This window comes from Synchiropus splendidus, chromosome 2 (genome assembly GCF_027744825.2).
Source record: "Synchiropus splendidus isolate RoL2022-P1 chromosome 2, RoL_Sspl_1.0, whole genome shotgun sequence".
NCBI lineage: Eukaryota > Metazoa > Chordata > Actinopteri > Syngnathiformes > Callionymidae > Synchiropus > Synchiropus splendidus.
In genome coordinates, this window is record NC_071335.1 from 1,892,988 (window position 1) to 1,908,363 (window position 15,376).

Genomic DNA, 15,376 nt, shown 5'->3' on the forward strand with positions numbered 1-15,376 from the left:
CTCAGGCTGAAAACGCGTTTTCTGCATTGTGCCATAACTTCTCAGGGAAGCTTCAGAACATGAAATGTTCACGTCCCACTATAGCAGAAAGGGTATTTCTAGTAGTTGCACATCAAATCTAAGCTGTCTGAAGTGTTTTTCCAAAGTTATCAACATTCTTATGTTTGGCGTTCCGGAATCGACCTTATCTCAGGCTGAAAACGCTTTTCCTGCATTGTGGCATAACTTTGCAGGGAAGCTTCAGAACATGAAATTTTCACCTCCCACTGTAGCAGAAAGGGCCTTTCTAGTAGTTGCACATAAAATCTAAGCTGTCTGAAGTGTTTTTCCAAAGTTATCAACATTTTTATGTTTGGCGTTCTGGAACCCACCTTATCTCAGGCTGAAGACGCGTTTTCTACATCGTGCCATAACTATGCAGGGAATCTTCAGAACATGAAATTTTCACCTCCCACTACAGCAGAAAGGGTCTTTCTAGTAGTTGCACATCAAATCCAAGCGCTGTGAAGTTTTTTTCGAAAGTTATCAACATTTTTATGTTTGGCGTTCCGGAATCGACCTTATCTCGGGATGAAAAATCGTTTTCTGCATTGTCCCATAACTTTGCAGGGAAGCTTCAGAACTTGAAATTTTGACCTCCCAATATAGCAGAAAGGGACTTTCTAGTAGATGCAAATCAAATCTATGCTGTCTGAAGTGTTTTTCGAAAGTTATCAACATCTTTATGTTTGGCATTCCAGAATCGATCTTATCTCAGGCTGAAAACGAGTTGTCTGCATTGTGCCATAACTTTGCAGGGAAGCTTCAGAACATGAAATTTTCACCTCCCACTATAGCAGAAAGGGTCTTTCTCGTAGTTGCACATCAAATCTAAGCTGTCTGTAGTGTTTTTCCAAAGTTAGCAACATTTTTATGTTTGGCGTTCCGGAACCCACCTCATCTCAAGCTGAAAACGCGTTTTCTGCATTGTGCCATAACTTTGCAGGGAAGCTTCAGAACATGAAATTTTAACCTCCCACTGTAGCAGAAAGGGTCTTTTTAGTAGTTGCACATCAAATCTAAGCTGTCTGAAGTGTTTTTCGAAAGTTTTCAACATTTTTATGTTTGGTGTTCCTGAATCGACCTTATCTCAGGCTGAAAACGCGTTTTCTGCATTGTGCAATAACTTTGCAGGGAAGCTTCAGGACATGAAATTGTCACATCCCACTATAGCAGAAAGGGTCTTTCTAGTAGTTTCACATCAAATCTAAGCTGTCTGAAGTGTTTTTCCAAAGTTATCAACATTTTTTTGTTTGGCGTTCCGGAACCCACCTTATCTCAGGCTGAAAACAGGTTTTCTGCATTGTGCCATAACTTTGCAGGGAAGCTTCAGAACATGAAATTTTCACCCCAAACTATGGCAGAAAGGGTCTTTCTAGTAGTTGCACATCAAATCTAAGCTGTCTGAAGTGTTTTTCGAAAGTTATCAACATTTTTATGTTTGGCGTTCCAGAATCGACATTATCTCAGGCTGAAAACGCGTTGTCTGCATTGTGCCATAACTTTGCATGGAAGCTTCCGAACATGAAATTTTAACCTCCCACTATAGCAGAAAGGGTCTTTCTAGTAGTTGCACATCAAATCTAAGCTGTCTGAAGTGTTTTTCCAAAGTTTTCAACATTTTTATGTTTGGTGTTCCTGAATCGACCTTATCTCAGGCTGAAAACGCGTTTTCTGCATTGTGCCATAACTTTGTAGGGAATCTTCAGAACATGAAATTTTTACCTCCCACTACAGCAGAAAGGGTCTTTCTAGTAGTTGCACATCAAATCTAAGCTGTCTGAAATGTTTTTCGAAAGTTTTCAACATTTTTATGTTTGGCGTTCCGGAATCGACCTTATCTGAGGCTGAAAACGCGTTTTACGCATTGTGGCATAACTTTTCAGGGAAGCATCAGGACAGGAAATTTTCGCCTCCCACAATAGCCGAAAGGGTCTTACTAGTAGTTGCACATCAAATCTAAGCTGTCTGAAGTTTTTTTCCAAGGTTATCAACATTTTTATGTTTGGCGTTCCGGAATCGACCTTATCTCAAGCTGAAAACGCGTTTTCTGCATTGAGACACAAATTTGCAGGGAAGCTTCAGAACATGAAATGTTCACCTCCCACTGTCATGTTCTGAAGCTTCACTTTGCAGGGAAGCTTCAGAACATGAAATTTTCACCTCCCACTACAGCAGAAAGGGTCTTTCTAGTAGTTGCAAATCAAATCTAAGCTGTCTGAAATGTTTTTCCAAAGTTATCAACATTTTAACGTTTGGCGTTTCGGAAACCACCTTATCTCAGGCTGAAAACGCGTTTTCTGCATTGTGCCATAACTTCTCAGGGAAGCTTCAGAATATGAAATGTTCAGCTCCCACTATAGCAGAAAGGGTCTTTCTAGTAGTTGCTCATCAAATCTAAGCTGTCTGAAGTGTTTTTCGAAAGTTTTCAACATTTTTATGTTTGGTGTTCCTGAATCGACCTTATCTCAGGCTGAAAACGCGTTTCCTGCATTGTGCCATAACTTTGCAGGGAATCTTCAGAACATGAAATTTTCACCTCCCACTACAGCAGAAACGGTCTTTCTAGTAGTTGCACATCAAATCTAAGCTGTCTGAAATGTTTTTCCAAAGTTATCAACATTTTTACGTTTGGCGTTCCAGAATCGACCTCATCTCAGGCTGAAAACGCGTTGTCTGCATTGTGCCATAACTTTGCATGGAAGCTTCCGAACATGAAATGTTCACCTCCCACTATAGCAGAAAGGGTATTTCTCGTAGTTGCACATCAAATGTAAGCTGTCTGAAGTGTTTTTCCAAAATTATCAACATTTTTATGTTTGGCGTTCCGGAACCCACCTTATCTCAGGCTGAAAACGCGTTTTCGGCATTGTGCCATAACTTTGCAGGGAAGCTTCAGAACATGACATCTTCAGGTCCCACTATACCAGAAAGGGTCTTTCTCGTAGTTGCACATGAAATCTAAGCTGTCTGAAGTGTTTTTTGAAAGTTATCAACATTTTTATGTTTGGCGTTCCGGAATCGACCTTATCTCAGGATGAAAAATCGCTTTCTGCATTGTCCCATAACTTTGCAGGGAAGCTTCAGAACATGAAATTTTCACCTCCCACTATTCCAGAAAGGGTCTTTCTAGTAGTTGCACATCAAATCTAAGCTGTCTGAAGTGTTTTTCGAAAGTTATCAACATTTTTATGTTTGGCGTTCCAGAATCGACATTATCTCAGGCTGAAAACGCTTTGTCTGCATTGTGCCATAACTTTGCATGGAAGCTTCCGAACATGAAATTTTAACCTCCCACTATAGCAGAAAGGGTCTTTCTAGTAGTTGCACATCAAATCTAAGCTGTCTGAAGTGTTTTTCCAAAGTTTTCAACATTTTTATGTTTGGTGTTCCTGAATCGACCTTATCTCAGGCTGAAAACGCGTTTTCTGCATTGTGCCATAACTTTGCAGGGAATCTTCAGAACATGACATTTTCACCTCCCACTACAGCAGAAAGGGTCTTTCTAGTAGTTGCAAATCAAATCTAAGCTGTCTGAAATGTTTTTCCAAAGTTATCAACATTTTAACGTTTGGCGTTTCGGAAACCACCTTATCTCAGGCTGAAAACGCGTTTTCTGCATTGTGCCATAACTTCTCAGGGAAGCTTCAGAATATGAAATGTTCAGCTCCCACTATAGCAGAAAGGGTCTTTCTAGTAGTTGCACATCAAATCTAAGCTGTCTGAAGTGTTTTTCGAAAGTTTTCAACATTTTTATGTTTGGTGTTCCTGAATCGACCTTATCTCAGGCTGAAAACGCGTTTCCTGCATTGTGCCATAACTTTGCAGGGAATCTTCAGAACATGAAATTTTCACCTCCCACTACAGCAGAAAGGGTCTTTCTAGTAGTTGCACATCAAATCTAAGCTGTCTGAAATGTTTTTCCAAAGTTATCAACATTTTTACGTTTGGCGTTCCAGAATCGACCTCATCTCAGGCTGAAAACGCGTTGTCTGCATTGTGCCATAACTTTGCATGGAAGCTTCCGAACATGAAATGTTCACCTCCCACTATAGCAGAAAGGGTCTTTCTCGTAGTTGCACATCAAATGTAAGCTGTCTGAAGTGTTTTTCCAAAATTATCAACATTTTTATGTTTGGCGTTCCGGAACCCACCTTATCTCAGGCTGAAAACGCGTTTTCGGCATTGTGCCATAACTTTGCAGGGAAGCTTCAGAACATGACATTTTCAGGTCCCACTATACCAGAAAGGGTCTTTCTCGTAGTTGCACATGAAATCTAAGCTGTCTGAAGTGTTTTTCGAAAGTTATCAACATTTTTATGTTTGGCGTTCCGGAATCGACCTTATCTCAGGATGAAAAATCGCTTTCTGCATTGTCCCATAACTTTGCAGGGAAGCTTCAGAACATGAAATTTTCACCTCCCACTATTCCAGAAAGGGTCTTTCTAGTAGTTGCACATCAAATCTAAGCTGTCTGAAGTGTTTTTCGAAAGTTATCAACATTTTTATGTTTGGCGTTCCAGAATCGACATTATCTCAGGCTGAAAACGCGTTGTCTGCATTGTGCCATAACTTTGCATGGAAGCTTCCGAACATGAAATTTTAACCTCCCACTATAGCAGAAAGGGTCTTTCTAGTAGTTGCACATCAAATCTAAGCTGTCTGAAGTGTTTTTCCAAAGTTTTCAACATTTTTATGTTTGGTGTTCCTGAATCGACCTTATCTCAGGCTGAAAACGCGTTTTCTGCATTGTGCCATAACTTTGCAGGGAATCTTCAGAACATGAAATTTTTGCCTCCCACTACAGCAGAAAGGGTCTTTCTAGTAGTTGCACATCAAATCTAAGCTGTCTGAAATGTTTTTCGAAAGTTTTCAACATTTTTATGTTTGGCGTTCCGGAATCGACCTTATCTGAGGCTGAAAACGCGTTTTACGCATTGTGCCATAACTTTTCAGGGAAGCATCAGGACAGGAAATTTTCGCCTCCCACAATAGCCGAAAGGGTCTTTCTAGTAGTTGCACATCAAATCTAAGCTGTCTGAAGTTTTTTTCCAAGGTTATCAACATTTTTATGTTTGGCGTTCCGGAATCGACCTTATCTCAAGCTGAAAACGCGTTTTCTGCATTGAGACACAAATTTGCAGGGAAGCTTCAGAACATGAAATGTTCACCTCCCACTGTCATGTTCTGAAGCTTCACTTTGCAGGGAAGCTTCAGAACATGACATTTTCACCTCCCACTACAGCAGAAAGGGTCTTTCTAGTAGTTGCAAATCAAATCTAAGCTGTCTGAAATGTTTTTCCAGAGTTATCAACATTTTAACGTTTGGCGTTTCGGAAACCACCTTATCTCAGGCTGAAAACGCGTTTTCTGCATTGTGCCATAACTTCTCAGGGAAGCTTCAGAATATGAAATGTTCAGCTCCCACTATAGCAGAAAGGGTCTTTCTAGTAGTTGCACATCAAATCTAAGCTGTCTGAAGTGTTTTTCGAAAGTTTTCAACATTTTTATGTTTGGTGTTCCTGAATCGACCTTATCTCAGGCTGAAAACGCGTTTCCTGCATTGTGCCATAACTTTGCAGGGAATCTTCAGAACATGAAATTTTCACCTCCCACTACAGCAGAAAGGGTCTTTCTAGTAGTTGCACATCAAATCTAAGCTGTCTGAAATGTTTTTCCAAAGTTATCAACATTTTTACGTTTGGCGTTCCAGAATCGACCTCATCTCAGGCTGAAAACGCGTTGTCTGCATTGTGCCATAACTTTGCATGGAAGCTTCCGAACATGAAATGTTCACCTCCCACTATAGCAGAAAGGGTCTTTCTCGTAGTTGCACATCAAATGTAAGCTGTCTGAAGTGTTTTTCCAAAATTATCAACATTTTTATGTTTGGCGTTCCGGAACCCACCTTATCTCAGGCTGAAAACGCGTTTTCGGCATTGTGCCATAACTTTGCAGGGAAGCTTCAGAACATGACATTTTCAGGTCCCACTATACCAGAAAGGGTCTTTCTCGTAGTTGCACATGAAATCTAAGCTGTCTGAAGTGTTTTTCGAAAGTTATCAACATTTTTATGTTTGGCGTTCCGGAATCGACCTTATCTCAGGATGAAAAATCGCTTTCTGCATTGTCCCATAACTTTGCAGGGAAGCTTCAGAACATGAAATTTTCACCTCCCACTATTCCAGAAAGGGTCTTTCTAGTAGTTGCACATCAAATCTAAGCTGTCTGAAGTGTTTTTCTAAAGTTTTCAACATTTTTATGTTTGGTGTTCCTGAATCGACCTTATCTCAGGCTGAAAACGCGTTTCCTGCATTGTGCCATAACTTTGCAAGGAATCTTCAGAACATGAAATTTTCACCTCCCACTACAGCAGAAAGGGTCTTTCTAGTAGTTGCAGATCAAATCTAAGCTGTCTGATGTGTTTTTCCAAAGTTATCAACATTTTTATGTTTGGCGTTCCGGAATCGACCTTATCTTAGGCTGAAAACGCGTTTTACGCATTGTGCCATAACTTTGCAGGGAAGCTTCCGAACATGAAATGTTCACCTCCCACTATAGCAGAAAGGGTCTTTCTAGTAGTTGCACATCAAATGTAAGCTGTCTGAAGTGTTTTTCCAAAGTTATGAACATTTTCATGTTTGGCGGTCGGGAATCAACCTTATCTCAGGCTGAAAAGGCGTTTTCTGCATTGTGCCATAACTTTGCAGGGAAGCTTCAGAACATGAAATTTTCACCTCCCACTATAGCAGAAAGGGTATTTCTAGTAGTTGCACATTAAATCTAAGCTGTCTGAAGTGTTGTTCCAAAGTTATCAACATTTTTACGTTTGGCGTTTCGGAAACCACCTTACCTCTAGCTGAAAACGCATTTTCTGCATTGTGCCATAACTTTGCAGGGAAGCTTCAGAACATGAAATGTTCACCTCCCACTATAGCAGAAAGGGTCTTTCTAGTAGTTGCACATCAAATCTAAGCTGTCTGAAGTGTTTTTCCAAAATTATCAACATTTTTATGTTTGGCGTTCCGGAACCCACCTTATCTCAGGCTGAAAACGCGTTTTCGGCATTGTGCCATAACTTTGCAGGGAAGCTTCAGAACATGAAATTTTCAGGTCCCACTATAGCAGAAAGGGTCTTTCTAGTAGTTGCACATGAAATCTAAGCTGTCTGAAGTGTTTTTCGAAAGTTATCAACATTTTTATGTTTGGCGTTCCGGAATCGACCTTATCTCAGGATGAAAAATCGTTTTCTGCATTGTCCCATAACTTTGCAGGGAAGCTTCAGAACATGAAATTTTGACCTCCCACTATAGCAGAAAGGGTCTTTCTAGTAGTTGCACATCAAATCTAAGCTGTCTGAAGTGTTTTTCGAAAGTTATCAACATTTTTACGTTTGGCGTTCCGGAATCGACCTTATCTCAGGCTGAAAACGCGTTTTACGCATTGTGCCATAACTTTGCAGGGAAGCTTCAGAAAATAAAATTTTCACCTCCCACTATAGCAGAAAGGGTCTTTCTAGTAGTTGCACATTAAATCTAAGCTGTCTGAAGTGTTGTTCCAAAGTAATCAACATTTTTACGTTCGGCGTTTTGGAAACCTCCTTATCTCAGGCTGAAAACGCGTTTTCTGCATTGTGCGATAACTTCTCAGGGAAGCTTCAGAACATGAAATGTTCACCTCCCACTATAGCAGAAAGGGTCTTTCTAGTAGTTGCACATCAAATCTAAGCTGTCTGAAGTGTTTTTCCAAAGTTATCAACATTTTTATGTTTGGCATTCCGGAACCCACCTTATCTCAGGCTGAAAAGGCGTTTTCGGCATTGTGCCATAACTTTGCTGGGAAGCTTCAGAACATGAAATTTTCAGGTCCCACTATAGCAGAAAGGGACTTTCTAGTAGTTGCACATCAAATCTAAGCTGTCTGAAGTGTTTTTCGAAAGTTATCAACATTTTCACGTTTGGCGTTCCGGAATCGACTTAATCTCAGGAAAAAAAATCGTTTACTGCATTGTCCCATAACTTTGCAGGGAAGCTTCAGAACATGAAATTTTCACCTCCCACTATAGCAGAAAGGGTCTTTCTCGTAGTTGCACATCAAATCTATGCTGTCTGAAGTGTTTTTCGAAAGTTATCAACATTTTTATGTTTGCCGTTCCGGAATCGACCTTATCTCAGGATGAAAAATCGTTTTCTGCATTGTCCCATAACTTTCCATGGGAAGCTTCAGAACATGAAATTTTGACCTCCCACTATAGCAGAAAGGGTCTTTCTAGTAGTTGCACATCAAATCTAAGCTGTCTGAAGTGTTTTTCGAAAGTTATCAACATTTTTATGTTTGGCGTTCCGGAATCCACCTTATCTCAAGCTGAAAACGCGTTTTCTGCATTGTGCCATAACTTTGCAGGGAAGCTTCAGAACATGAAATGTTCACCTCCCACTATAGCAGAAAGGGTCTATCTAGCAGTTGCACATCAAATCTATGCTGTCTGAAGTGTTTTTCGAAAGTTATCAACATCTTTATGTTTGGCATTCCAGAGTCGATCTTATCTCAGGCTGAAAACGAGTTGTCTGCATTGTGCCATAACTTTGCAGGGAAGCTTCAGAACATGAAATGTTCACCTCCCACTATAGCAGAAAGGGTCTTTCTCGTAGTTGCACATCAAATCTAAGCTGTCTGTAGTGTTTTTCCAAAGTTAGCAACATTTTTATGTTTGGCGTTCCGGAACACACCTCATCTCAAGCTGAAAACGCGTTTTCTGCATTGTGCCATAACTTTGCAGGGAAGCTTCAGAACATGAAATTTTAACCTCCCACTGTAGCAGAAAGGGTCTTTTTAGTAGTTGCACATCAAATCTAAGCTGTCTGAAGTGTTTTTCGAAAGTTTTCAACATTTTTATGTTTGGTGTTCCTGAATCGACCTTATCTCAGGCTGAAAACGCGTTTTCTGCATTGTGCCATAACTTTGCAGGGAAGCTTCAGGACATGAAATTGTCACCTCCCACTATAGCAGAAACGGTCTTTCTAGTAGTTTCACATCAAATCTAAGCTGTCTGAAGTGTTTTTCCAAAGTTATCAACATTTTTTTGTTTGGCGTTCCGGAACCCACCTTATCTCAGGCTGAAAACAGGTTTTCTGCATTGTGCCATAACTTTGCAGGGAAGCTTCAGAACATGAAATTTTCACCTCAAACTATGGCAGAAAGGGTCTTTCTAGTAGTTGCACATCAAATCTAAGCTGTCTGAAGTGTTTTTCGAAAGTTATCAACATTTTTATGTTTGGCGTTCCAGAATCGACATTATCTCAGGCTGAAAACGCGTTGTCTGCATTGTGCCATAACTTTGCATGGAAGCTTCCGAACATGAAATTTCAACCTCCCACTATAGCAGAAAGGGTCTTTCTAGTAGTTGCACATCAAATCTAAGCTGTCTGAAGTGTTTTTCCAAAGTTTTCAACATTTTTATGTTTGGTGTTCCTGAATCGACCTTATCTCAGGCTGAAAACGCGTTTTCTGCATTGTGCCATAACTTTGCAGGGAATCTTCAGAACATGAAATTTTTACCTCCCACTACAGCAGAAAGGGTCTTTCTAGTAGTTGCACATCAAATCTAAGCTGTCTGAAATGTTTTTCCAAAGTTATCAACATTTTTTTGTTTGGCGTTCCGGAACCCACCTTATCTCAGGCTGAAAACAGGTTTTCTGCATTGTGCCATAACTTTGCAGGGAAGCTTCAGAACATGAAATTTTCACCTCAAACTATGGCAGAAAGGGTCTTTCTAGTAGTTGCACATCAAATCTAAGCTGTCTGAAGTGTTTTTCGAAAGTTATCAACATTTTTATGTTTGGCGTTCCAGAATCGACATTATCTCAGGCTGAAAACGCGTTGTCTGCATTGTGCCATAACTTTGCATGGAAGCTTCCGAACATGAAATTTCAACCTCCCACTATAGCAGAAAGGGTCTTTCTAGTAGTTGCACATCAAATCTAAGCTCTCTGAAGTGTTTTTCCAAAGTTTTCAATATTTTTATGTTTGGTGTTCCTGAATCGACCTTATCTCAGGCTGAAAACGCGTTTTCTGCATTGTGCCATAACTTTGCAGGGAATCTTCAGAACATGAAATTTTTACCTCCCACTACAGCAGAAAGGGTCTTTCTAGTAGTTGCACATCAAATCTAAGCTGTCTGAAATGTTTTTCGAAAGTTTTCAACATTTTTATGTTTGGCGTTCCGGAATCGACCTTATCTGAGGCTGAAAACGCGTTTTACGCATTGTGCCATAACTTTTCAGGGAAGCATCAGGACAGGAAATTTTCGCCTCCCACTATAGCAGAAAGGGTCTATCTAGCAGTTGCACATCAAATCTATGCTGTCTGAAGTGTTTTTCGAAAGTTATCAACATCTTTATGTTTGGCATTCCAGAGTCGATCTTATCTCAGGCTGAAAACGAGTTGTCTGCATTGTGCCATAACTTTGCAGGGAAGCTTCAGAACATGAAATGTTCACCTCCCACTATAGCAGAAAGGGTCTTTCTCGTAGTTGCACATCAAATCTAAGCTGTCTGTAGTGTTTTTCCAAAGTTAGCAACATTTTTATGTTTGGCGTTCCGGAACACACCTCATCTCAAGCTGAAAACGCGTTTTCTGCATTGTGCCATAACTTTGCAGGGAAGCTTCAGAACATGAAATTTTAACCTCCCACTGTAGCAGAAAGGGTCTTTTTAGTAGTTGCACATCAAATCTAAGCTGTCTGAAGTGTTTTTCGAAAGTTTTCAACATTTTTATGTTTGGTGTTCCTGAATCGACCTTATCTCAGGCTGAAAACGCGTTTTCTGCATTGTGCCATAACTTTGCAGGGAAGCTTCAGGACATGAAATTGTCACCTCCCACTATAGCAGAAACGGTCTTTCTAGTAGTTTCACATCAAATCTAAGGTGTCTGAAGTGTTTTTCCAAAGTTATCAACATTTTTTTGTTTGGCGTTCCGGAACCCACCTTATCTCAGGCTGAAAACAGGTTTTCTGCATTGTGCCATAACTTTGCAGGGAAGCTTCAGAACATGAAATTTTCACCTCAAACTATGGCAGAAAGGGTCTTTCTAGTAGTTGCACATCAAATCTAAGCTGTCTGAAGTGTTTTTCGAAAGTTATCAACATTTTTATGTTTGGCGTTCCAGAATCGACATTATCTCAGGCTGAAAACGCGTTGTCTGCATTGTGCCATAACTTTGCATGGAAGCTTCCGAACATGAAATTTCAACCTGCCACTATAGCAGAAAGGGTCTTTCTAGTAGTTGCACATCAAATCTAAGCTGTCTGAAGTGTTTTTCCAAAGTTTTCAACATTTTTATGTTTGGTGTTCCTGAATCGACCTTATCTCAGGCTGAAAACGCGTTTTCTGCATTGTGCCATAACTTTGCAGGGAATCTTCAGAACATGAAATTTTTACCTCCCACTACAGCAGAAAGGGTCTTTCTAGTAGTTGCACATCAAATCTAAGCTGTCTGAAATGTTTTTCGAAAGTTTTCAACATTTTTATGTTTGGTGTTCCTGAATCGACCTTATCTCAGGCTGAAAACGCGTTTTCTGCATTGTGCCATAACTTTGCAGGGAAGCTTCAGGACATGAAATTGTCACCTCCCACTATAGCAGAAACGGTCTTTCTAGTAGTTTCACATCAAATCTAAGCTGTCTGAAATGTTTTTCGAAAGTTTTCAACATTTTTATGTTTGGCGTTCCGGAATCGACCTTATCTGAGGCTGAAAACGCGTTTTACGCATTGTGCCATAACTTTTCAGGGAAGCATCAGGACAGGAAATTTTCGCCTCCCACAATAGCCGAAAGGGTCTTTCTAGTAGTTGCACATCAAATCTAAGCTGTCTGAAGTTTTTTTCCAAGGTTATCAACATTTTTATGTTTGGCGTTCCGGAATCGACCTTATCTCAAGCTGAAAACGCGTTTTCTGCATTGAGACACAAATTTGCAGGGAAGCTTCAGAACATGAAATGTTCACCTCCCACTGTCATGTTCTGAAGCTTCACTTTGCAGGGAAGCTTCAGAACATGACATTTTCACCTCCCACTACAGCAGAAAGGGTCTTTCTAGTAGTTGCAAATCAAATCTAAGCTGTCTGAAATGTTTTTCCAAAGTTATCAACATTTTAACGTTTGGCGTTTCGGAAACCACCTTATCTCAGGCAGAAAACGCGTTTTCTGCATTGTGCCATAACTTCTCAGGGAAGCTTCAGAATATGAAATGTTCACCTCCCACTATAGCAGAAAGGGTCTTTCTAGTAGTTGCACATGAAATCTAAGCTGTCTGAAGTGTTTTTCGAAAGTCATCAACATTTTTATGTTTGGCGTTCCGGAACCCACCTTATCTCAGGCTGAAAACGCGTTTTCGGCATTGTCCCATAACTTTGCAGGGAAGCTTCAGAACATGAAATTTTCATGTCCCACTATAGCAGAAAGGGTCTTTCTAGTATTTGCACATCAAATCTAAGCTGTCTGAAGTGTTTTTCGAAAGTTATCAACATTTTTATGTTTGGCGTTCCGGAATCGACCTTGTCTTAGGCTGAAAACACGTTTTACGCATTGTGCCATGACTTTGCAGGGAAGCTTCAGAACATGAAATGTTCACCTCCCACTATAGCAGAAAGGGTCTTTCTAGTAGTTGCACATCAAATCTAAGCTGTCTGAAATGTTTTTCCAAAGTTATCAACATTTTTACGTTTGGCGTTCCAGAATCGACCTTATCTCAGGTTGAAAACGCGTTGTCTGCATTGTGCCATAACTTTGCATGGAAGCTTCCGAACATGAAAATTTAACCTCCCACTATAGCAGAAAGAGTCTTTCTAGTAGTTGCAGATCAAATCTAAGCTGTCTGAAGTGTTTTTCCAAAGTTATGAACATTTTCATATTTGGCGGTCGGGAATCAACCTTATCTCAAGGCTGAAAAGGCGTTTTCTGCATTGTGCCATAACTTTGCAGGGAAGCTTCAGAACATGAAATTTTCACCTCCCACTATAGCAGAAAGGGTCTTTCTAGTAGTTGCACATCAAATGTAAGCTGTCTGAAGTGTTTTTCCAAAGTTATGAACATTTTCATGTTTGGCGTTCGGAAATCAACCTTATCTCAGGCTGAAAACGCGTTTTCTGCATTGTGCCATAACTTTGCAGGGAAGCTTCAGAACATGAAATTTTCACGTCCCACTATAGCAGAAAGGGTCTTTCTAGTAGTTGCACATCAAATCTAAGCTGTCTGAAGTGTTTTTCGAAAGTTATCAACATTTTTACGTTTGGCGTTCCGGAATCGACTTTATCTCAGGATGAAAAATCGTTTTCTGCATTGTCCCATAACCTTGCAGGGAAGCTTCAGAACATGGAATTTTCACGTCCCACTTTAGCACAAAGGGTCTTTCTAGTAGTTGCACATAAAATCTAAGCTGTCTGAAGTGTTTTTCGAAAGTTATCAACCTTTTTACGTTTGGCGTTCCAGAATCGACTTTATCTCAGCATGAAAAATCGTTTTCTGCATTGTCCCATAACTTTGCAGGGAAGCTTCAGAACATGAAATTTTGACCTCCCACTATAGCAGAAAGGGTCTTTCTCGTAGTTGCACATCAAATCTAAGCTGTCTGAAGTGTTTTTCGAAAGTTATCAACATTTTTACGTTTGCCGTTCCGGAATCGACCTTATCTCAGGCTGAAAACGCGTTTCACGCATTGTGCCATAACTTTGCAGGGAAGCTTCAGAAAATAAAATTTTCACCTCCCACTATAGCAGAAAGGGTCTTTCTAGTAGTTGCACATTAAATCTAAGCTGTCTGAAGTGTTGTTCCAAAGTAATCAACATTTTTACGTTCGGCGTTTTGGAAACCTCCTTATCTCAGGCTGAAAACGCGTTTTCTGCATTGTGCCATAACTTCTCAGGGAAGCTTCAGAACATGAAATGTTCACCTCCCACTATAGCAGAAACGGTCTTTCTAGTAGTTGCACATCAAATCTAAGCTGTCTGAAGTGTTTTTCCAAAGTTATCAACATTTTTATGTTTGGCATTCCGGAACCCACCTTATCTCAGGCTGAAAACGCGTTTTCGGCATTGTGCCATAACTTTGCTGGGAAGCTTCAGAACATGAAATTTTCAGGTCCCACTATAGCAGAAAGGGTCTTTCTAGTAGTTGCACATCAAATCTAAGCTGTCTGAAGTGTTTTTCGAAAGTTATCAACATTTTCACGTTTGGCGTTCCGGAATCGACTTTATCTCAGGATGAAAAATCGTTTTCTGCATTGTCCCATAACTTTGCAGGGAAGCTTCAGAACATGAAATTTTCACCTCCCACTATAGCAGAAAGGGTCTTTCTCGTAGTTGCACATCAAATCTATGCTGTCTGAAGTGTTTTTCGAAAGTTATCAACATTTTTATGTTTGCCGTTCCGGAATCGACCTTATCTCAGGATGAAAAATCGTTTTCTGCATTGTCCCATAACTTTCCTTGGGAAGCTTCAGAACATGAAATTTTGACCTCCCACTATAGCAGAAAGGGTCTTTCTAGTAGTTGCACATCAAATCTAAGCTGTCTGAAGTGTTTTTCGAAAGTTATCAACATTTTCATGTTTGGCGTTCCGGAATCGACCTTATCTCAGGCTGAAAACGCGTTATACGCATTGTGCCATAACTTTGCAGGGAAGCTTCAGAAAATGAAATTTTCACCTCCCACTATAGCAGAAAGGGTCTTTCTAGTAGTTGCACATCAAATCTAAGCTGTCTGAAGTGTTTTTCGAAAGTTATCAACATTTTTACGTTTGGCGTTCCGGAATCGACTTTATCTCAGGATGAAAAATCGTTTTCTGCATTGTCCCATAACCTTGCAGGGAAGCTTCAGAACATGGAATTTTCACGTCCCACTTTAGCACAAAGGGTCTTTCTAGTAGTTGCACATAAAATCTAAGCTGTCTGAAGTGTTTTTCGAAAGTTATCAACCTTTTTACGTTTGGCGTTCCAGAATCGACTTTATCTCAGCATGAAAAATCGTTTTCTGCATTGTCCCATAACTTTGCAGGGAAGCTTCAGAACATGAAATTTTGACCTCCCACTATAGCAGAAAGGGTCTTTCTCGTAGTTGCACATCAAATCTAAGCTGTCTGAAGTGTTTTTCGAAAGTTATCAACATTTTTACGTTTGCCGTTCCGGAATCGACCTTATCTCAGGCTGAAAACGCGTTTCACGCATTGTGCCATAACTTTGCAGGGAAGCTTCAGAAAATAAAATTTTCACCTCCCACTATAGCAGAAAGGGTCTTTCTAGTAGTTGCACATTAAATCTAAGCTGTCTGAAGTGTTGTTCCAAAGT